Source organism: Macaca nemestrina, chromosome Y (assembly GCF_043159975.1).
Source record: "Macaca nemestrina isolate mMacNem1 chromosome Y, mMacNem.hap1, whole genome shotgun sequence".
Lineage (NCBI taxonomy): Eukaryota > Metazoa > Chordata > Mammalia > Primates > Cercopithecidae > Macaca > Macaca nemestrina.
In genome coordinates, this window is record NC_092146.1 from 4,120,817 (window position 1) to 4,144,272 (window position 23,456).

General features: G+C 40.5%; 1 protein-coding gene across 14 annotated transcripts in view; it reads left to right on the top strand.

The window, feature by feature from the left end:
• Window positions 1–3,085: 3,085 nt before the first annotated feature.
• The window catches only part of LOC139360962 (ubiquitin specific peptidase 9 Y-linked), a 210,444-nt gene continuing 190,073 nt past the window's right edge, over window positions 3,086–23,456 (top strand). For 10 of the 14 annotated variants that reach the window (XM_071089445.1, XM_071089439.1, XM_071089447.1 and 7 more), the window contains exons 1-2: window positions 3,086–3,438; window positions 5,332–5,374. The gene's annotated coding sequence lies outside the window, so the exon portion shown is untranslated. The remainder of the gene's footprint in view (window positions 3,439–5,331; window positions 5,375–23,456) is intronic. The other 4 variants (XM_071089441.1, XM_071089442.1, XM_071089444.1 and 1 more) reach the window with 1 other exon arrangement.

Consider the following 23,456-nt stretch of genomic DNA (forward strand, 5'->3'; position numbering starts at 1 on the left):
TTATTTTTTTGAGATGGAATCTCGCTCTGTCGCCAGAGTTGGAGTGCAGTGGTGCTATCTCGGCGCATTGCAAATTCCGCCTCCTGAGTTCCAGTGATTCTCCTGCCTCAGCCTCCCGAGTAGCTGGGACTACAGGCGACTGCCACCACGCCTGGCTACTTTTTTGTATTTTTAGTAGAGATGGGTTTTCACCATGTTGGCCCGGATGGTCTCAATCTCTTGACCTAGTGATCTGCCCACCTCGGCCTCCCAAGTACAGGCGTGAGCCACCGGGCCCAGCCCACATGAAGCTACTTATATAAATCAAAATTGGGTAATGATAGAAGTCAGAAAACTTAATTGAGGGGGTGGTGGAGAGGCAAGGACTAGGAAGATGTGTTTCTGACATGTTAGCAGTATTTGTTGGGAGAGACAGACTTCTATCAATCTTGCATTCTTTATATGCCTTCCTGGCTATGCCACAATGCAATATCCTGACAACTCTTTATGTTATTTCTTTTTTCTTTTTTTTTTTGAGATAGAGTCTTGCTTTGTTGCCTAGGCTAGATTGCAGTGGCATGATCTTGGCTCTGCAACCTCTGCCTCCTGAGTTCAAGGGAGTCTCCTGCTTCCGCCTCCTGAGTAGCTGAGATTACAGGCGCCCACCACCTAGTCCAGCTAATTTTTGTATTTTTAGAAAAGACAGCGTTTCACCATCTTGGCTAGGCTGGTCTTGAACTCCTGACCTCATGATCCACCTGCCTCAGCCTCCCAAAGTGCTGGGATTACAGGCGTAAGCCACCACGCCTGGCTTATTTATGTTCTTAGTAACCTAGACAATAAGGTAATATCCTTCTCTACTTTTCAACAGATAAAGAGCAAGCTTGCTTATTATGCCTTAGTATAAAATTAGTAGAATTCCAAGCTGTTCCTTATCTGCAATGTAAGGAACTGCATTGCACTGCATGTCTGACACATAAATATGTGGGCCCCTTTGCATCACTCCTACGGGATTTAAGAAGCATAGGTAGTCTGCAAACATGATGCTCATGCTGCTTGTTCTGCTATGAGTAGTAAAGTCCTTGATACTGCTTGTTCTGTCATCATAAAGTCTGTGGATTTAGTCCCAAAATATTGTCTTAGGATCCACTAAATAGTAACAGGTGAATCTTGTAACTTTTAATAAGGTAAAATAAAATCCCAGATCCAACAGAGTTCTATATTAAGACGGTGGTAGTAACACTGGTAGATCTGTTTGTTAGTATATTATTACACAGTGTATTAGTATTTAGTGAAAATTGAGCTGTGATGTTTATAGGATGTATGTTATACAATAAAATCTTAGCAGCAATAAAGAAAAAAATTAGCCTATGTCTGCATATCTATACCTATCAAGACTTCTCCTTCAAAGGAGTAGTAAAGTTAGTAAGTACAAGTCAGGAATAAGTTCTAGAGAATCTTTTGGTCATGATTATTACAAGAGGCACAGGTGTAGAGCACAAAGTAAGCTTTGTTAGGGGCTTAGAACACTTGCATTCTATTTTTTTTTTTTTTTTTGAGATGGGGTCTTGCTCTTTTCACCTTGACTGGAGTGCAGTGGCACCATCTGGGATCACTGCAACCTCTGCCTCCCAGATTCAGGCAATTCTCCTGCCTTAGCCTCCTGAGTAGCTGGAATTACAAGTGCCTGCTCTGACAGCTGGCTAATTTTTTGTATTTTTAAAACAGATGGGGTTTTGTCATGTTAGCCAGGCTGGTCTCAAACTCCTGACCTCAAGTGATCTGCCCATATCGCCCTCCGAAAGTGCTGGGATTACAGGACTGAGCCATCGTGCCTGGCCAACACTTGAACTTCTTATTATTCCTGGCTGATGATCTTGGGCAATTAACTTATTCTAATTTTTTATGGAAAACCAAGGATAGCAATACATGTATTAAGAACTTCATAAGGTAGTATTACATGATATCTAATCCTAACAAATCTGCAATTCTACATAAGTGTGCTAGGTAGGTACAAAAATGGACAAACAATACCAAGAGTGAATCTGCAACATATAAGACATATTTTAAATCATGAGCAAGTGGGGCTCATAATGGGAATTCATGATTGATTTAATATGAAAAATTAATTGATGTAATATACCATACAAACAGATTAAGGAACAAAGGCGAAATAGGAACTGAATACATCTTGCAGGAGACAACAACTAGGCTCTTCTCTTATTCATCCAGACATACGGCCTGGCCCAAGATTCTACAGAAGCAGCTCTTCCAGTCACACCGGGCAAGGGTCTCAGGATAGGGTAGGTTTTCTTGCACGGCACACGATGCGAGAAGTGCAGGCACTTGACGAGCTGCTCTATGAATGCCCAGGCGCCGCAGCACGGTCTCAGGATCTCAGCATTCAGGCTCACTTTTCTCTGTACTGTTCATGCTGGGAAAAACTTGAAAACTGGTGGTATTTTCATGCAAGTTGTTATCAGCCAGAGCAGAGATTAACGATGAAGTAAAAACCAGTGGTGCAAGTGAAAGCGTCAGAGTAACATAGTTGGGCCACACAAGATAAGTCCCTCAGCCATAGCACCTCGCGTTGACTTCCTTTCTTGACTATGTCATACACTTTGCGTCCACCAGTTCACATCAGATTTGCAGTCTCACTAATCGCCTTTCGTACTCCCGTCTGTCCAGTAGTCAGCTGTTTCCACAAGCAGCTACAGAAAGAAAAGCGATTAAGGATGGAATTCTATATATAGCAGCCCCTGAAGGGGCAGCGGATAGCCAGTGCCTTCCTGGGCTATTTTTATTGTGTGGCCCTCTATACGGCTATCCCAGTGTTTGGCGATGGATAAACTTCAGCCGGGACTTAGGTTTCCGTCTAGGGCACCAAAGTGTTTCCAGTTCCGCTGCTTCTGGGTATAGAAAGAGTAGAAAAGGGAAGAAAATTAGGAACAGGAGACGATGGCAAAGACAGCAAGACGTAGAGCAGAGCAGGAGAGGTTCTAGGGGCGGGGCTTGCCGGGGGTGGGGTCTTGGAGGGTCGCGGCGCTGGGGATGGTGGGAGCCTGCGCAGCTGGCTGCGCGGTGTCTTTCTCGTTTGCTTTTTTTCTCTTTTTTTTTTGGTTGGCCGAATTCAATCCGCCATATTGAAAACGACGGGTCTAATAGATCGCTGGAAACACAATTTAACCGAACCCCTCCCGTTGCGTTCATGCCGCTAGCAGGCGTTGACGGAGATTGCCTTTGTCTTACTGGGGACGTTCACCTCAGGGCTTGATGCTGGTGTCGGGACCGGGAGATAGGAGTGAGTCTCAGGAGAGACCTGGCCGAAAACCGCGAGTAAAGAAAAGTGAAGCCTAGTGAAATCGCCTTTGCAGGATTAGTACAAGGTGACTCAGGAAAAACTAACCAACTGGAGCCCGTGTAAGCTCAGCTACAGCCCTAGCAACGAGGCGAAAACAGGTAAAGAGAGCTACTGAATGACAGAGGGAGCGTTATCCGTCACCTCTGTAAAGAGGTGGATGCTTCTTAGACCAAATCCCGGTATTTGTGAGCACTGTCTTCCTCAGGCACGCAGGCCGCAGTCACGACTGCGTGCCCAGAAAGTAATATCAAAATGTTTTACTGGTATTTTGTTGTCCGCTATTCCCAGGTGTAGGTCTGAATCTAAGTCTGTGTCTCCCACCGTCGGGTTCCCTCATTACGTGGACATGGCGCCTGTACGGCAAACCACCTGCGCCTTGCAAATCACTGACAGACAGATGTGAGATAATGTAGGAAGCTCAGGGGATTCTGAGTATCTGCGTTTCTTCTTTTCCCCTACCCGGCGGGAGACTTCTTATTTCGGAGGGCTGGGGCAGTAACGGGCGGAACTGCTGTCTATTTTGCACTGTAAGGAAAAATGGCCGCTTAGCCTCCCCGTCATTTCCTATTTCTCGTAATACCTAAAGGTGAAGTGGGAGGGTTAAATCTCTGCTTTCACTGGAAGAACCTCCTATCTATGCCCGGGGCCTCACTCAGAGCCAGGGACTAACCGCTCCTGGTTACAGTCCTTGCTCCACGGTCCTTCACAGGCTCGAAACGGGCTCATTGCACCGAATGCCGTTACCCAGGTGGAGTGATTAAGAACGGAGTTAGGCCTTAGCTGTCCTTGGTCATTAGGCCAGACTTATCCAACTCCCGCAATCACCCGCACCGTCTGACCTGAGAGTCTGCACCAGGTTTTTGCCCTCTTATACCGTTGTACCTCCTTTTCCTCTCCGCTACTTTGCTCAACGCGAAGACGCAGTATGATGTATTTTAATGAACAATTCGGTTCCGATTTAGTTTGGATCGGATCTCCTTTCTGTTTTGTTCTCTACAGAAACAACTTGTCTCTATTAGTAGTTGAACCTGTTTTTGTGACAGCGCATTACGCATGATGTACTTTTTCGGCATCTCAAAATATTAACTTAGACTTACGGAGCAGATATTTTACTAATTTGTATGAAATTTTTTGCAAACTACAAATTTACACTGGAATTGTAAACGTTTATATTAAGAATGTTTTAAAATTCGCTTATAACTTTACTAAATTTGTATCTGCCCAGTGTATCTTATTTGTTCAGAAGATTTTTAAACTTGAAAGATGTATACGTAACCCTTAACTACTAATGCTGATTTTTTGTTTTGGTTTTCTTTTTGAAAGGGAGTTTCGCTCTTGTTGCCCTGGCAGGAGTGCAACTGCGCGGTCTTGGCTCACCGCAGCCTCCCCACCTCGCGGGTTCCAGCGATTCTCTTGCCTCAGTTTCCGGCGTACCAGTGATTACAGGGATGCTCCACCACGCCGGGCTAATTTTGTATTTTTAGTAGAAACGGGATTTCTCCATGTTGGTCACGCTGGTCTCCATGTCCCGACCTCAGGTGATCTGCCCGCTTCGGTCTCCCAAAGTGCTGGGATTAAAGGCGTGAGCCACGGCGCTCAACCTTTTTTTTTTTTTTTTTTTTTAAGGGGGCATTCTCTTATTGGGCAACTCATTCATCCTGTAAATCCGCAAAACAAGGTCACTATTAAGAAGGAAATACAGGTTCTTTCACCACGAAATTTTCAAGACTTCTTTTTTTGGGGTTCATTCTCACTAGTAATTATACGATAAGTTAAGTACCAAATCACAAGGTCCCACGGTTGTCTAAAACCATACCGTTAAACTTTAAAATACACACCATAAATCTCTACATTTTTCTTAGTTTGCTGCTTTAATCACTACTTTCTTCTCTGCAAATGCGCAATTGTTTAAAAGTGTCAGGAATTGGTTTTCAATTAGAAAACTCACTTACATGCTTTTAACTTTCTCCTTTCAAACTGTATTCTTACAGTTTGGAAATAAAGCCTGAAGTATTTGCCATTGGCGATTCAAGGGTGAGTTGCGAACATTTTTTATTTCACTGACTTGAAAATAAGATTGTCTTATTTTAATTATTTCTTCTTACCGTTTTCTGTTAACAGTGATTTTGTGAATGTTTACTCTGTCAATCTTGTCTTACTGTTATAATACTTCCTTTTGCTGGTTGGTTTTAGTAATATATGTGACTTTGGGACCGGGTGTGGTGGCACACTCCTGTAATCCCAGCACTTTGGGAGGCCCAGGCGTCTGGATTGCCTGAGGTGAGGAGTTCAAGACCAGCCTGCCAACATGGTGAAGCCTCCTCTCTACTAAAAAAAAAAAAAAAAAAAGAAATTATTTGAGCGGGGTGGTGGGTGCTTGTAATCCCAGCTACTCAGGAGGCTGAGGCAGGAGAATCCCTTGAATCCAAGAGTTGGAGGCTGCTGTGAGCCAAGATTATGCCACTGCACTCCAGCCTGGGCAACAAGGGTGAAACTTCACTAAAAAAAAAAAAAAAAAAAAACATGTATATATACACACATGTATATATGACTATTCATCTAAACTTGGATAAAATTTTTGTAATGACAACATAATAGCAAAAACGTAATTTAGAATCTATGTAATAAAGAAGTGATTTTTAACAGTAGATTTTATTTACTATTATTGAGACCATAAACCACCCACGCCTCCCAATCACCGACTGATAGGTGAGATAATGTAGGAGGCTCGGGGATTCTGAGTATGTGCATCTAATTTTTGGGCTTTTGAATGGTTACCATGCTTTGTCAATGAAAATGGAAAAGAAGGATTTCTTTTCCAGGCTAGGCACGGTGGCTCATGCCTGTCATCCCAGCACTTTTGGAAGGCGAGTCGGGCAGATCATCTGAGATTAGGAGTTCAAGACCAGCGTGGCCAACATGGCAAAACCCTGTCTCTGTTAAAAATATATACATTAGCTGGGCATGGTGGTGGTTGCCTGTGAGCCCAGCTACCTGGGAAACTGAGGCAGGAGAACCACTTGAATTCAGGAAGCAGAGGTTGCTGTGAGCCGAGATCCGTGCCATTGCACTCCATCCTGGGAGATAAAGCTGAGACTCTGTCTCAAAAAAGAAAAAAAAAAGGATTTACTGTGGGTCTTTTTTTCTTCTTGGATGTTGAAATGCATTTTCCAGTATCCAGTATTACATATTTTAATGGCCATCTTCTAATAGATTTTTTCATCAGGTATTTATAAGGCAGCTTACAGTTTCAGAAAGTAGGTATTTGTCTCAATTTCAACATTCATGAACTTCTTGGTTTGTTGCACAAATTAACGCTTTCTTTTAGTTTTTTGTTGTTTTATAAGATTTGTTTTTAAACTGCAATAGAAATTTTTATATTTGTTTTAGCATTTTGATGTGGAAACCATCCTTTGTTAAAGATAATTATCCATTTTAAAGATAATTTAAAGATATCTATATCTTTTTAAAAATGTACATTAAAGGATTGGTAGTTAAAATATTTTTGTGCAATAAACTGGAAATATGTTTTGCTTATTGCATAAGTTAGTGTAACAGCTTTATTGAAGTATAATTTACGTATTTAATGTTTCTTTTACATGTACAACTTGCTGGTTTCTAATAAATTTCCAGAGTTCTGAAACATTTCCAGTTTTAGAACATTTTCCTCACTCTGGCACATCCTTGCACCTTTTCAAGCCATTCTCCACTCACATCTTCAGCTCTTGGTAGTCCCTAATCTTCTGTCTCTACAGATTTGACTTTTTGGATGTTTCAAAAAAATTGAATCAAAATATGTAGGCTTTGTATCTCTCATCTTCCATGTAGATAATGTTTTTGAGATTCATGTTGTAATATGGATAAATATTGCATCTTTTTATATTAATGGTATATCATTGTATGGATGCAGTTTACCCATTTACCAAGTGTATATATGGGTTGTTTTCAGTTTAGGGTTTTTGTAAGTAAAGTTGCTAGAAACACTAATGTACACAAGGCTTTATGTGTGAACAATTAGGGTTTTTGTTTCTTTGTTACGTTTTACGAACTTTAAGGATGATTAATAGGGCTGGGCCTGGTGGCTCATGCCTGTTATCCTAGCACTTTGGGAGGCCAAAGTGGGTGGATTGCAAGGTCAGGAGTTTGAGACCAACCTGGCTAATATGGTAAAACCTTGTCTATACTAAAAATTCAAAAAATAGCTGGGTGTGGTGGTGCGGGCCTGTAGTCCCAGCTGCTTGAAGGCTGAGGCGGAATCCCTTGAACCTAGGAGGCATAAGCTGTAATGAGCCGAGATCACACCACGGTACTCCATCCTTAGTAACAGAGCGAGACTCTATCTCAAAAAAAAAAAAAAAAATTATGTATTGGGTAGGTATGTAGTAACAAAATTATGTATTGTATTGTAAGTTTATATTTAACTTAAGCAATTGCCAAATTGTTTTTCTAAGGAGGCTACATCATTTCACATTCTTATCAACTGTTTTGATACACTCTTTCCATTGGGTGTGCAGTAGTACCTTATTTGGCATTTTCCTAATGGCTAACAAATGTTGAACATCTTCTTGTGCTCATTTTCTGATTGTGTTTCTTTAGAGAATGTTCAGACTTGCCCATTAAAATTTATTGTTTGTTTTAAATTGAGCTGTAAAAGCTCTTTGTTTGGCTATGTCTTTTTTTGCTTTTCTTTTCCTTTCTTTCGTGTGTGTGTGTGTGTGTGTGTGTGTGTGTGAGAGAGAGAGAGAGAGAGAGAGAGAGAGAGAGAGAGAGAGAGAGAGACACAGGCTCTGCTATTAAGGCTGAAGTGCAGTGGCATAGTATTGGCTCACTGTAAACTCCATACCCCAGGCTCAAGTGATCTTCCTACCGGAGCCTTTAAGTAGCTTGGACTACTTGCCGCCAGGCCCAGCTAATTTTTGTAATTCTTTTTTTTTTTTTTTTTTTAAGACAGAGTGTTGCTCTGTTGCCCAGACTGGAGTGCGGTGGGGTGATCTCGGCTCACTGCAGCCTCCCTCCCGGGTTTAAAGGATTCTCCTGCCCCAGCCTCCTGAGTAGCTGGGATTACAGGCACGCACCCACACCCAGCTAAGTTTTTCTGTATTTAATAGAGATGGGGTTTCACCATGTTGGTGAGGGTGGTAATTTTTGTACTTTTTTGCGGAGCTGGGGTTTCGCCTTGGTGCCCAAGATGGTCTCAAACTCCTGGGCTCAAGTGATTGACCCGCCTTGGCCTCCCAAAGTGCTGAGATTACAGGTGTGAGCCACTGCACTGGCCTAGATAATGTCCTGTGTCAGACATATGATATGCAAATATTTTGTCCTAGTCTGCAGCTTATCTTCACTTTTTCTTAATGACATATTTTGAAGCACAAAAGCTTTTATTAATTTTTTTGTTTTATTGCTTGTGCTTTTTATGTTCTAGCTAAGAAATATTTTCCGAACTGAAAGTTGTTGATGAAGAGTCACGCTCTGTAAAATATTTGAAGGGATTTATTCTGAGCCAAATATGAGAGACCAATGGCCCATGACACAGCACTCAGGATACTGTGAGAACATTTGTCCAAGGTAGTCTGGGCACAGCCTAGCTTTATACATTTTACAGAGCATGAGACATCCATCAAATACATGTCTGGAAGATGTATGTTGCTTCGGCCCAGAAAGTTGGGACAGCTGAAATCCAGGGCTCTCAGGTTATTGGTAGATTTAAAATTGCTCTGATTGGTAGTTGGTTGACAGTTAAGTTATTAACTAAAGACCTAAAGTCAATAGAAGGGACTGTCTGGGTTATGATGGTGAGGCATTGTGAAGACCAAAGTTGTGTTATGCAAGTGAAGCTTCCAGATAGTGGGCTTCAGAAAAAATCTATTGTAAATGTTTCTCATCAGAGAAATAGTCTGTTGGCCGGGCTAGGTGGCTCAAGCCTGTAATCCCAGCACTTTGGGAGGCCGAGACGGGCGGATCACGAGGTCAGAAGATCGAGACCATCCTGGCTAAAAGAGTGAAACCCCGTCTCTACTAAAAATACAAAAAACTAGCCGGGCGAGGTGGTGGGCGCCTGTAGTCCCAGCTACTCGGGAGGGTGAGGCAGGAGAATGGTGTAAACCCAGGAGGCGGAGCTTGCAGTGAGCTGAGATCCGGTCACTGCACTCCAGCCTGAGCGACACAGCAAGACTCCATCTCAAAAAAAAAAAAAAAAAAAAAAGAAATAGTCTGTTATATTAGTAATTCCAAAAGGGAGGAGCATATAATAAGCATGTCTGCCCTCTTCTCTGCATCACGACCTGAACCAGTCCCTCAGGTTAGCCTTGGAGTGTCCTTGCCAAGAGGAAGGGTCCATTCAGATGGTTGGGGGGCTTAGAATTTTATTTTTGGTTTACATTCTCCCCCTCTAGGCCAGGATTTGCTAGAGGCAACATCAGTGGCCACCAGATTTTTATTCTGTTCCATGAAGTTGGGACAGATGAACCCAGTATGGCCTGGGTGTCTGGTCTGGTCTGGGACTCCCCATCATCCCTCTATTACCAGGAAACTGAGAGTGAAAAGACTTACAGCCAGTTGAATATTTAGGCAAAAAAGGGATGGATACAGACACACATTCATTACTCTGAAATTTTTTTTTTTTTTTTTTTTGAGACAGATTCTCACTTTGTCACCCAGGCTGGAGTGCAGTGGGGTGGTCTTAGCTTGCTGCATCCTCTGCCTTCTGGGTTCAAGCAATTTTTCCTGCCTCAGCCTCCTGAGTAGCTGGGATTATAGGAGTGTGCTACCACCCCCGGCTAATTTTTTTGTATTTTTAGTAGAGAGAGGGTTTCACCCTATTGGCCAGGCTGGTTTTAAACCCCTGACCTTGTGGTCTGCCCACCTTGGCCTCCCAAATGCTGGGATTACAGGTGTGAGCCACTGTGCTGGCCACATTGTTTTGTTAAAAAGTCAACTAGCAAGAAGTCAAAGGTGAGGTTACAAAACTGACTTATCTGTAACTTCTATGCTTTCCACTACTAATCATGGTTTTAGTTACAGAATTACAGTAATTACCTATTCAAAAATAAACATTGTTCTGAAAAAAAATTAAAACCTGTATTATCTAGATGTACAATTCATAGCTGGGAGGCTTTGTCACGAGGTATCTTTACCCTGTCAGTAATTGTTTTCTTTTAGTTTTATGAAAAGCAGAAAATTCTTTATGGTTAGAATGCATGAAAAGGCGCCACATGATAGCTCAGAGGGCAAAGTCTCTTGTTTTACTAGCTGTTGAGGCATTTGTTTACCCCTTGTTACTTTGGAGGGTATGACCTAATTCTCCTCAAAACCAGTCCTTGGAATCTCATGTGCCCACCACTTTGGCAGTCCCTGGCCCTAAAGGGAGGGTGCTTGTATAGTCCTAGCAGCAGGACATTTGCAGAGAAAAACAGTCTGGGCCGAGTAGATGCCAGATGAGGGAGATTAGCATCTCTAGGCTTCAGGAGACCATGAATCTGGTTTCTTTGGAAGTAAAATAGAGAGAGATACATAACGTTAGTATTTTGACAATCAAAAGAGTATTTTCATGTCAGAACGAACAACCTATTCCATTAGGGCACCAACTAAAAATATGAAAACGAATTATAATCTGGTGATCTTTAGAGGATTATTGTACCCCAGAAATAACTCATGCTCTTTATTCTGCAATTAAAAACAGAAGTCAGGGCTGAAATCTAGTAACATGGTAAACTTTTCCTTTGAAACAGTTTCTCTCTCCAGCCCTCCTCTTCCATTATAGAGGAATTACAATAAGACCAATTCACGTGCAAAATAAGTGTTAAGCTTATTTTACTTGGCCTAATTGTTTGCATAATATACAGCAAGAATTGATAGCCCATATAGGCTCCTTTTAAGTTGCCTTTGCTGGAACTTTACCTAAAAATGTATTAGTCTAGTCAAAGTCTTGGTAAAGTAACTAGTGACTCCAGTTGTCTGGTTTTAAGAGAAAAGGCTCTTAATAAACTTAGGCAAATAACTGCAGTGTCCTAAAATCAGTTTCTGAATTTTGGAGAACTCAAAGTGGAAGGTAAGTTTGCTTATAAGAACATACTTTACCCAAATGTTTTAAACTGTAAATAATCCAAAGTAAGCATACTTCCTTGAGTCTTCTTTAACCAGAGCAGCAGCCTTACAATCAAGATGCCATTTGTGTACCTTGGAACTGCTAGTCACATGCTTAGCAGCTCTTGTCAGGTGAGAGCTATCAGGTACTGTACAGTCTGGCAGCTCTTCAGTCTGACAGCTCTTCACATGGTTAGAGTAAGTCTTAAGGAAAAAGGAGGCTCCCTGCTCATGAGTATCTCCTCCTTGTATTTTCCAGGTAGCAGTATTCTATGTAAAGCATTTTTAATTTATCCTGAAACTTTTGGGCACCATTATTTCCATTAGCATAGAGGAAGCTTCATTTAACATCCCATAGCAAGGCAGTAAATTCTGCTCAAGTGGACGTGTTCTAGTTCAGTCATTGTCATTGGGAAGTGCTCACAGGCTTATGGTAGAAGCCCCAGGAAGCTCTCCACAAAGCCTGTGAAGTGGAGGATTTGTTCTATCACTGCAGCTTCTACCTTACATTCTGTGGGCTCAGGCAGTCTTACTAGTTCCTATTTAGCATGTCCAATTTAATTAACATTTCTCAAAGGGCAGATTTACGTGCCTTCAGTTGTTGTTCTTCCTTTAGTTTCCTCAGGTTGAATATATGCCTTCAGTTTTGCGGTACTAGTTAAGGGAAACATCCCTGAGTCAGATACATTGGTACCCATTTTTATAACACGTTTAGGTAAAAGAGTCACAGCTGCTTTACAGAAAGCCTGTTTAAACACTCAGATTTCATAATCTTTACATTTTTTTATGTTCTGGTCCCAGCAATCTTTTTTTTTTCTACTCCCAGACCATTTTACCTTTTCTGGTAAAAAAGAATTTGGGTTTCCAGTAGGGGATCCAGCTGAGAGACTCAGGCTCTTTTGTCAATCTTTATCGCCTTTTTTTGAGACAGAGTCTTGCTCTGTCACCCAGGCTGGAGTGCAGTGGTGGGATCTCGGCTCACTGCAAGCTCCGCCTCCCGGGTTCACGCCATTCTCCTGCCTCAGCCTCCGGAGTAGCTCGGACTACAGGCGCCCGCCATCTCGCCCGGCTAGTTTTTTTGTATTTTTAGTAGAGACCAGATTTCACCGTGTTAGCCAGGATGGTCTCGATCTCCTGACTTCGTGATTCGCCCAACTTGGCCTCCCAAAGTGCTGGGATTACAGGCGTCAGCCACTGTGCCTGGCCCAATCTTTATCTTAATTGACTTCAGCATTTCTCCAGGCAGTGCCAGCTTTTTCACTATGTTTTACCTTTGATCTTCTTAAATTTCCCTAATATGGCCCAGCCCAAATAGTAGAAAACTACCTTTTGGGGTTTTTTTGTTTTTTTTTTTTTTTTGAGATGGAGTCTTGCTCTGTCACCCAGGCTGGAGTGCAGTGGCCAAATCTCAGCTCACTGCAAGCTCCGTAGCCCGCCACCTCGCCCGGCTAGTTTTTTGTATTTTTTAGTAGAGACGGGGTTTCACCGTGTTAGCCAGGATGGTCTTGATCTCCTGACCTCGTGATCCGCCCATCTCGGCCTCCCAAAGTGCTGGGATTAAAGGCTTGAGCCATCGCGCCCGGCCGATAACCTTACATTCTAATTATATGACAAGTTTGTTTACAAGCATTTATTCCATTACATTTACCTGATTATTTAATAAGGACAGTCATCATTTAAGGTTATTTCCCTGTTAATATTTCTATGGCCTATGAATTTCAGGTGCATATCTAAGTAAGAAACTTAAGTTTAAATATATGAAACTCAGGATTTACCTGTTTTCATTAAACCAAAAATCTTAAATATCTTATTTGACAAAAATTGGACAAAGATCATGCTGTTTTGGGCTAGGTTTATATAGTTTTATGACCCTTCTGACAAATTTTAACACCTTACAAGATTTGGCAAGGATAAGTATGAAACCTCTCAATCAAAATATGCTGCAAACAGCATGTAAACAAAACATGCTGAGAGTTCTTCAGATATTTCTAATACTATTTTATCTGTAATTTTAAAGCTAGCCTATTTATTAAGATTTTTACTTCAGTCACATGAACCTGAAAAGCATTAAGGCTTACTATTTAACTTTAAGCTAATTCGGTACTTTGTGACCAAAACAGTGAACAAACTACACATATGTACATATAAACACACACATACCACACTCAACCAAACAAATATCCTATAACTTCTACTTAGAAAAGTAACAGCAGATTTAAAGGAGGTGGAAAAGATAATAGAGAAATAGAGAATTTTTTCTTAATGTAATTTGTCCATCACTTAAAAATACTTAAATAGCGGCTCTATGGTTTTTTATCATTCTTAGATGTTTCGCATGTTTAGATGGTTTGATTCCCATTCTTAGATTATGTGTTTCCACTTAAAAGGACCAACTGAGCTGTGGCCTAGGGTTTAGTGTAATGAATTGGGGTGTGCTGGTTATGAACAGGACTCCACAGCATGTCACCCCTGAGTTATTTCCGCCCTCTTAAGTGTCTCACTGCATGTCTCTATTTCCCTCTGGAAGTCTAGTGCCTCTGAGTGCTGAGAACACTGTATATATATGTGTGTGTATATATACACATACATACGTGTGTATATGTGTATATATGTATATACATATATGTGTATATATACATATATGTATACGTGCATATACACACACATATGTATATAATTTTTTTTAGAGACACTTGCTCCGTTGCCCAGGCTGAAATACAGTGGTGTGATCTAGGCTCACTGCATCCTTTGCCTCCCCGGTTCAAACAAAAAAGCCTATATATTTAAATATTTATTTATTTAAGACAGAGTTTCACTCTTGTTGCTCAGGCTGTGGTGCAGTGGCACGATCTCGGTTCACTGCAATCTCTGCCTCCTGGGTTCAAGTAATTCTCTCGCTTCAGCCTTCTGAGTAGCTGGTATTACAGATGTGCGCCACTACGTCCACCTAATTTTTTTGGTATTTTTAGGAGAGATAGGGTTTCACTCTTGTTGCTCAGGCGGTAGTGCAGTGGCACGATCTCGGTTCGCTGCAGTCTCTGCCTCCTGGGTTCAAGTAATTCTCTCGAGTTCGAACTCCTATCGTTAGGTGATCCATCCGCCTCAGCCTCCCAAAGTACTGGAATTACAAGCGAGGGCCACTATGCCTAACCAAATCCTGTATTTTTTTAAAAAGTAATTTTTGTTGGGGGTTTCCTGTAAGGCTCCTGCATGTCACGAGAGGTCAGTACCCCAGACATTCCCACTTGATCCACAGTCACTCAAGGGCACGTTTGAGCTGGGATGAACAAAATGCTGTTTTTCTTTAGAGCTGAGGAAACTCAGTCTCTCACTTATCTATGAAAATGACACTTTAGTTTCTCACACAAATGCTCATACATGCCACCCGAGATCAATTTTGGGAGAAAAAGCAATGGAGAAGACCCTTTAGAATGTATTTCTGAATTAGAAACCAGTTGAGGAGCCCAGATTGTTCTCCCTGACTTTATTTTATTTTATTTTATTTTTTTTGAGACGGAGTCTCGCTCTGTCACCCAGGCTGGAGTGCAGTGGCCGGATCTCAGGTCACTGCAAGCTCCGCCTCCCGGGTTCACGCCATTCTCCTGCCTCAGCCTCCCGAGTAGCTGGGACTACAGGCGCCTGCCACCTCGCCCGACTAAGTTTTCGTATTTTTAGTAGAGACGGAGTTTCACTGTGTTAGCCAGGATGGTCTCGATCTCCTGACCTCGTGATCCGCCCGTCTCGGCCTCCCAAAGTGCTGGGATTACAGGCTTGAGCCACCGCGCCCGGCCTCTCCCTGACTTTAGAAAAAGGAAATGGAAAAGACCCTTTAGATTACATCTGCAAACTAGAATGAGGATCCTACACAACAGTTTCCTCGGAAGAAACAAACAAACAAACAAACACAAAAACAGAATAAATCAAGGACTGTTAATCAAAGGGAGACTGGGGGGATCTGGAGCACATACCTGTTCTGCCAGAGGAGAAGCTTGAAATTGAAGAGACTTTCAGGCTGGGCATGGGGAATCATGCCTGTAATCCCAGCACTTTGGGAACATGAGGTGGGCAGATCAGGAGGTCAGGAGTTCAAGACCAGCCTGGCCAACATAGTGAAACCCAGTCTCTACTAAAAATACAAAAAATTAGCCGGATGTGGAGGCAGGTGCCTGTAATCCCAGCTACTCGAGAGGCTGAGGCAGGAGAGTCACTTGAACCCAGGAGGCGGAGGTTGCTGTGAGCTGAGATTGTGCCTGGGTGACAATGAGAGACTGTCTCAAACAACAAAAAGAGAGAGAGAGAAAAAAAAAAAAAAGAAATTGGAGAGGTTTTCAATGAGCCCCTGCTGGTGCCTTTAGCTCTGAGTTTGGGCAACTCCTTTGTGATCCTGAGTGTTCTCTGATGCCTCATGTTGGGCACTAAATCATTGTCAAAGAAAAGAGTCAAACTCTTTAAAATATTTGAAGAGACTTATTGTCAACCAACTATGAGTGACCAATGGCCTGTGACACAGCCCTCAGGAGACTCTGAGAACATGTGCCCAAGACGATCAGGGCACAGATTATTATTATTATTATTTTTTGAGACAGAGTTTTGCTGTTGTTGCCCGGGTTGGAGTGCAATGGCGCGATCAGAGCTGACTGCAACCTCTGCCTCCCAGGTTCAAGCAATTCTCCTGCCTCAGCCTCCTGAGTAGCTGGGATTACAAGCATGTGCCACCATGTCTGGCTAATTTTGTATTTTTAGTAGAGATGGGGTTTCTGCATGTTAGTCAGGCTGGTCTCGAACTCCCAACATCAGGTGATCCGCCAGTCATGGCCTCCCAAAATGCTGGTATAGGTGTGAGCCACTGTGCCTGGCCAGCACAGATTAGTTTTATAAATTTTAGAGAGACATGAGGTATCAATCAAATACATGTACGTTGCTTTGGTCCAGAAAGGCTGGACAGCTTGAAGCCAGGGCTTCCCGGTTTTTGGTAGATTTAAACATTTTCTGATTGGCAGTTGGTTGAAAGAGTTAAGTTATTATCTAAAGACCTAGAATAGATATAAAAGAATATCTGGGTTATGATGCTGAGGAGTTGTGGAGACCAAAGTGATGCAGGAATTTTCTCTCCTTACCTAAGCTAGGTTTGGTTTCTTGTCTCTTGACCAGCAAAAATTAGGCATGTGGACACTCAGAGTAGAATTTATTAAGCAAAAGGAAAGCTCTCATCCTAGAGAGGGGTCCTGAAAGCAGGTTCCTGGTTTCACCCTTTACAGTTTAATCCAAGGGATTTTACCTACAAACATACAAGCTGATACAAAACATGGGTTGGAGATTCAGTGGGACCCTTCTGTTAGTGTCTGCCGACTGCAAGCTGGGTAACTCCTTTCAGGAGTTTTGTCATGCTGATGAAACCTCCAGGTATAGGCTTCAGAGAGAATAGATTGTAAATGTTTCTATTCAGACTTAAAGAGTCCATTTTATTAATAATTCTGAAAGAGAGGAGCCTGTAATGAGGCATGTCTTTCCTTTGACCTGCATCATGGCTTGAACGAGTCCCTCAGGGTAATATTGGAATGTTCTTGCTGAGAGGAGACATCCATTCAGATGGTTGAGGGGCTTAGAATTTTATTTTTGGTGTACAAGGTCACAAAGATTTACTCATTTTTTTTTCTCTAAGGATTTTATATTTATAGTACTTACATTTGGCCTACAATGTTGTGTGTTAATATTTGTATGACATGTGAGGTACACATTCAGATTCATTCTCTTGCATGTAGATACTGTCTTAATATCATTTGTTGAAATGACTTTGCTTTCTTCATTGAAAGATTTTAGTACCTTTGTTGAAAATCATTTTGTATAAATGTAAATCCTTCTGGACTTTTGTAGTTCTGTACTGTTGATCTGTAAGTCTGTCCTTTTGTCAGCAATGGGCAAATTAATTTTTATTCTAAATAGGAGCAACACTTCTTTAATTTTTTTCCAAATTGTAGTTAAGTACACATAACATAGAATATACCATCTTAGCTCTTTGTAAGTGTACAGTTCAGTGGTATTAAATATATTCCCATTGCGCATCTAATGACAGTTAACCATTTTTTGGTAGCTTTAATTACATTACGGCTCTTATATTCTCTATCTCAGTAATTGAGAAATAGATTTTTATCTTCTCTTTGATTCTCTTAAGAACTGTATTCTTGAAAACTACCATTTAAAAATTTTTTTGCATGTCTGGCATTAATATTTGGGTACAGGTTAATATGTAGGGCTTTTTCTGACTACATAATAGAGTGATTTGAAAGAGCTTTACCATGTCCTTCATACTTCTCCCTCCCTTCCCCTTCTCATTTAATTGCTCTAATAAGAGACCTAGAAAAAGTTATATTTAAAAGAACTGCTGAACAACAAAGAATTACTTGTTTATTGTTTCTGAGCTTGAATAAACCTTTTAAATGAACAAGAAAATTTTTTAATTAATAGTTTTTATATAGCAACAGTTGTCATTTGAATGTTAGTTATGCTAGTGCTGAGTAAGCATCTGAAACTAATTTCCATATACATAGGCTCAACTAGTGGGTATTCCAACTCCTATTATGCCAATTATTGACATAGTGTATTATAATTTAATGTACTGATTTACATGCTTTTTCTTCTTAAACAATGACACTTGATTATATGACAAAGTCACCTGAAGTTTGATTAAAAATTTTTGATTGTAATTTTGATATAGAGATGATTAAAATGGTCTGCTCTTTGAGAAATGTCTTGATTAGCCACAGAGATGTTAAAACTTTAGATTGAATAAGATTCTCATTTCATTTGCATCTCAACATGTGCAGGACATTTTACTTGGTGAGTTTACTCTTTTAAAATGTTTGGGTTGGCTGGGCTTGGTGGCTCACGCCTGTAATCCCAGCACTTTGGGAGGCCAAGGCGGGCGAATCACGAGGTCAGGAGATCGAGACCATCCTGGCTAACACGGTGAAACCCCATCTCTACTGAAAATACGAAAAATTGTCTCTTCTACTGAAAATACAAAAAATTGTCTCTTCTACTGAAAATACAAGAACATTGTCTCTTCTACTGAAAATACAAGAACATTGTCTCTTCTACTGAAAATACAAGAACATTGTCTCTTCTACTGAAAATACAAGAACATTGTCTCTTCTACTGAAAATACAAGAACATTGTCTCTTCTACTGAAAATACAAGAACATTGTCTCTTCTACTGAAAATACAAGAACATTGTCTCTTCTACTGAAAATACAAGAACATTGTCTCTTCTACTGAAAATACAAGAACATTGTCTCTTCTACTGAAAATACAAGAACATTGTCTCTTCTACTGAAAATTCAAAAAATTAGCGGGCGCCTGTAGTCCCAACTGTTTGGGATCCTGAAGCAGGAGAATGGTGTGAACCCGGAAGGCGGAGCTTGCAGTGAGCCAAGATCATGCCACTGCACTCCAGCCTGGATGACAGAGTGAGACTGTCTCCAAAAAAAAAAAAAAAAAAAAGTTTGATTAACATAATCTTGCTAAAAGATGCAAAATTGGGGCATATGTCTCCCTGTCATTTACTTGTATCACTCCATAAATTAAAAGTTTAGTTAATTCAGCTTTTAAAACAGATTTAATATCTACAAAAGTTTTTCAAACTATGTTAACTTTTGTGGATGTGTATGACTGTGTGTGCGCATGCACGTGCATGTGTGAAGTTTACAGTATTTATACAGCTGTTGAAATAGAAATACTTTTTGTTTCTCATTTTGCTTTTTTCATAGTTGAACGTGCTAAATTCCCTATTCAGAAAGGAAGAGAGAAATAACTCTAGTGTATAATCTGTGCAGGTTCTTAATGTTGGCACAAGATTCTTCACAGATCTGTTCAGCAAGTAATATGGAAACTAGGACTACAGTAATAATTAAGGTCAGCTTTTATCCTTACTGGTATAAGAGGAAGAACACAGCCATATTAAACTTCTTGAACTTTATGTATGTTTGGATTTGAATTTATCATCTCACAAACTTTCCATTTTTTACTGTTGATTTTGTGAACCCAAAATATCTGAGACATATCTCAGCCAATGTGGAAAGTTTACTTTGCCAAGGTTCAAGACACATCCATGACACAATCTCAGAAAGTCTTGACAACACTTGTAAAGGGTGTTTTGGGAACAGCTTGGTGTTACACATTTTAGGGGGACATGAGACATAAATTAGTATGTCTCAGATGTACATTGGTTCTTTCCAGAAAGGCAGGACAACTTGAAGCAGGGAGGGGGCTTTCAGGTCATAGTTAGATAAGAGACAAACAGTTACATTCTGTTGAGTCTCTGATTAGCCTTTCAGTGAATACACAATTTACCTGTGGGAGGAGGGTAGAGGAATAGTCACTTATGCCTTAGTTTGGCTTAGGGAAACATGTGAAAGGCAAATAAATCTTGGGGCCCCCAAATCACTAAACTGAAGGGAAAAGTCAAATCGGGAACTGTTTAGGGCCAACCTGCCTCCCATTCTATTCACAGTCACCTCTTGGCTAACTGAGATAGATACATATCTGATTGCCTTCTTTGGAAAGACTAGTCAGAAACTCAAAAAGAATGGGCTTTTCATCTCCAACCTATTTGTGACCTGGAAGTCCCCTCCCTTCTTCAAGTCTTCTTGCCTTTGCTTCAAGTTGTCCTGCCTTTCCAGACCAAACCTTTAACGTATGTTGATTTATGTCTCATGTCTCCCTAAAATGTATAAAATGAAGCTGTGCTTTGACTACCATGGGCACATGTCATTAGGACATCCTGGGACTGTGTTATAGGCATGTGTTCTCAACCAGAATAAACTTTGTAAATTAACTGAGACCTGTCTCAAATTTTCGGGATCCACATTTTGGTAACCAACGAGGGATTGTGAGTGGAGATGACCCTGACCTTTTACAGGTCTCCTGTCAGTGCTTGGTACCATGAGCTAACTTTATGGCTCATACCAATAGGATAATTTGCTGAGGTCTGAGAGCACCCCCTCCTTAGAAGCCCTGATCTCCCCAAATTTGGTTGAGATCCTATAGTTTATTTTGCTGTACAACTCCTCTTTTATTTTGGAGTTTTACTTGCTTCCAGCACAAGGAAGGCAAGTTTTTTCCTACTTCGGTGATGATGGAAGGCAGTTAACTCCTTTATGGAGTTTGAGCTTGCTTCCAGCGGTGAAGATGAGGTTTTTTTTTCTTGCTTCTAGGATAGTAGAGACCAGTCTACAGCCTGAGACCCATCACCAGGTAAGAAACTGGTTTGGAACTCTGTCTTTCAAATTCTTTTTAAATGACTAATGTTAGCATTAACAATCAGCTGGTGTTAATTTCTGCTTACACTTAGAGCACTCAGAAATTGTATAATTTGTGTGATTCTTACTAGTTTAGCAGCATTTTGTCCTAGCTGAAATATGGTAATGATATTTAAAAAATTTTCTTTTAAAGAAGCTCAGTGGTTAAGTCAGCTTCATTAAAAGGCCAGCGTCCAAGATATGTGTGTGTATGCGTGTATGTGTACATGTTATTTAAAAGACTTTCATGTTTTTGTTTTTCTCTCCTAAGACCTTGTCTCTTTTTGAGCAAAAGTCTTTTTTTTTCAGTTAACTGATACTGTTTTCAGTTGTTTTTTTTGACTAAAATAGTTAATTGCAACAGAGGCTACTGTTGGGTTTTTAAGAAAAACGTAGTTTAGACACTTAGAAATGCCTTAAAAAAATTTTTTTAAGTGCACTCTAAGTGTCTTCCTATAGCAGCACCAGACTTTTTCTCTCTGTACTCTATGATGTAAATTTAGTTTGATTTTCATCTGAGTTGTTTCCTTTAATATGCAAATTTAGGCTATTTAGCCGACAACTGCCTAGTGTTGTAAAACTGGTTATTAAGAATCTGAATGTCAAAGATAACAAAAAGGAGGGGATGTCTTTTTTTTTCTTTCTTTTTTTTTTTTGAGACAGTCTCACTCTGTTACCCAGGCTGGAGTGCAGTGGCCTGATCTTGGCTCCCAGGTTTGTGTCATTCTCCTGCCTCAGCCTCCTGAGTCACTGGGACTACAGGCACCCACCACCATGCCTGGCTAATTTTTTTGTAATTTTAGTAGAGACAGGGTTTCACCGTGTTAGCCAGTATGGTCTCAATCTCCTGACCTCGTGATCTGCCTGCCTCGGCCTGCCAAAGTGCTGGGATTACAGGCGTGGGTCACTGCGCTTATACAAAAGGGGGATGTCTTTATGAATCTATAAAATGTACTTCCATGGGCATGCCTAATACATTTGTGTATTTGTATTGTGTACACAATGTTTCACTACTAAAACTATGTAAAGCTGTAATTGTCTTAAAATAAAAGCACATAAATCAGATACTGTATCAGAAAAAAAAGACTAGTCAAATGCTTTTTCAGATTTCTGAAACTTAAGTAAAATATCCTTAATAAGCTAACTTTAAAATTTTTGTTAAAGTAATATTATGAGTGTCATAATTGTCAGCATACATTTTTTGTTTTGAATTTATTAATCAAGCAATATCATACTTATCCCTGCCAGATATTATAAGGTGTCAAAATTTGTCATGGGGTTACAAAACTAAACGCAGCTGAAAACAGAAGGATTTTTGCTTGTGTAATTTTTTCTTTCTTTTTTTAAAATTTGTTTTTTGAGAGAGAGTCTCTGTCGCCCAGGCTGGAGTGCAGTGGTGGGATCTCAGCTTACTGCAACCTCTGCCTCCCTAGTTCAAGCAATTCTTTTGCCTCAGCCTCCTGAGTAGCTGGGACTGCAGGCGCGCACCATCATGACCGGGTAATTTTTGTATTTTTAGTAGAGATGGCGTTTCACCATATTGACCAGGCTGGTATCAAACTCCTGACCTCATGATCTACCCACTTTGGCCTCCCAAAGTGTGGGGATTACCAGCACGAGCCACCAGCCCCAACCTATAATTTTAAATACACTAGAAGGGGCCGGGCATGGTAGCTCATGCCTGTAATCCTAGTACTTTGGGAGGTTGAGGTGGGCGGATCACGAGGTTGAGATCGAGACCATCTGGCTAACACAGTGAAACCCCATCTCTACTAAAAATACAAAAAATTAGACGGGTGTGGTGGCACGTGCCTGTAGTCCCAGCTATTTGGGAGGGCTGAGGCAGATGAATTGCTTGAACCCTGGAGGCAGAGAGGTTGCAGTGAGCCGAGATGGTGCCACTGCACTCCAGCCTGGGCAAACAACACAGCCAACTACAGCTCCGGGGGAGAAAAAAAAAAAACACATTGATATGTGTTTAATGAAAATAGCTGCATCTTGAATTTACTAAGATTACCTTAACATCTAATCCTGTGGCTTTAGGCAATCACAGTAAGGAGGTTTGGGAAAGGACTGTTACCATCTTTGTTTCAAAGATAAACTATAAAGTAAGTTCCTCCAAAGGTTAGTTTGGCTTATTCCCAGGAATGAACAAGGACAGCTTGGAGATAAAAAGCAAGGTGGAGTCAATTAGGTCAAATCTTTTTTCAGTGTCTCAGTTGTAATTTTGTTAATGGTGGTTTCATAGCTTTAAATTCACGACTATCACGGTTTTCATAAATAATCTAATAAGTAAACAAAATCATTAGGTAAATGGGATAAATATTTGTAGACAAACTGGTCATAATTTTGAATATAAAGTTAGTAAATACTTCATTATTTGAGTACTTTCTAATAAATAATATATTGTAGAAAAACATTCTTGCTAAAGCAAAGGAAGTGTATTCTTTTTTAAAAAAAGGCAAAAAATTTTTGCCTAATTCAAAGCTTATTTAAAGATTATGTGTAAATAAGGTAAAAGGAACCAGGCAATAAAAACAGATGTAAAGAAAGTTATAAAAATAAGGAGTTTTTTTTTTTGTTTGTATATGGTATGAAAGCTTAAAGAGAAATACTTTTATATGAGAAACAACCTTATACGGTAAATTTTAGTTCTAAAATAAAATGTCTGGTTGTTTAAGAAAGAAGGGTGTTCAGGACAAACCAGAAAATTGAAATACTAAGTTTTGGTTTACTTA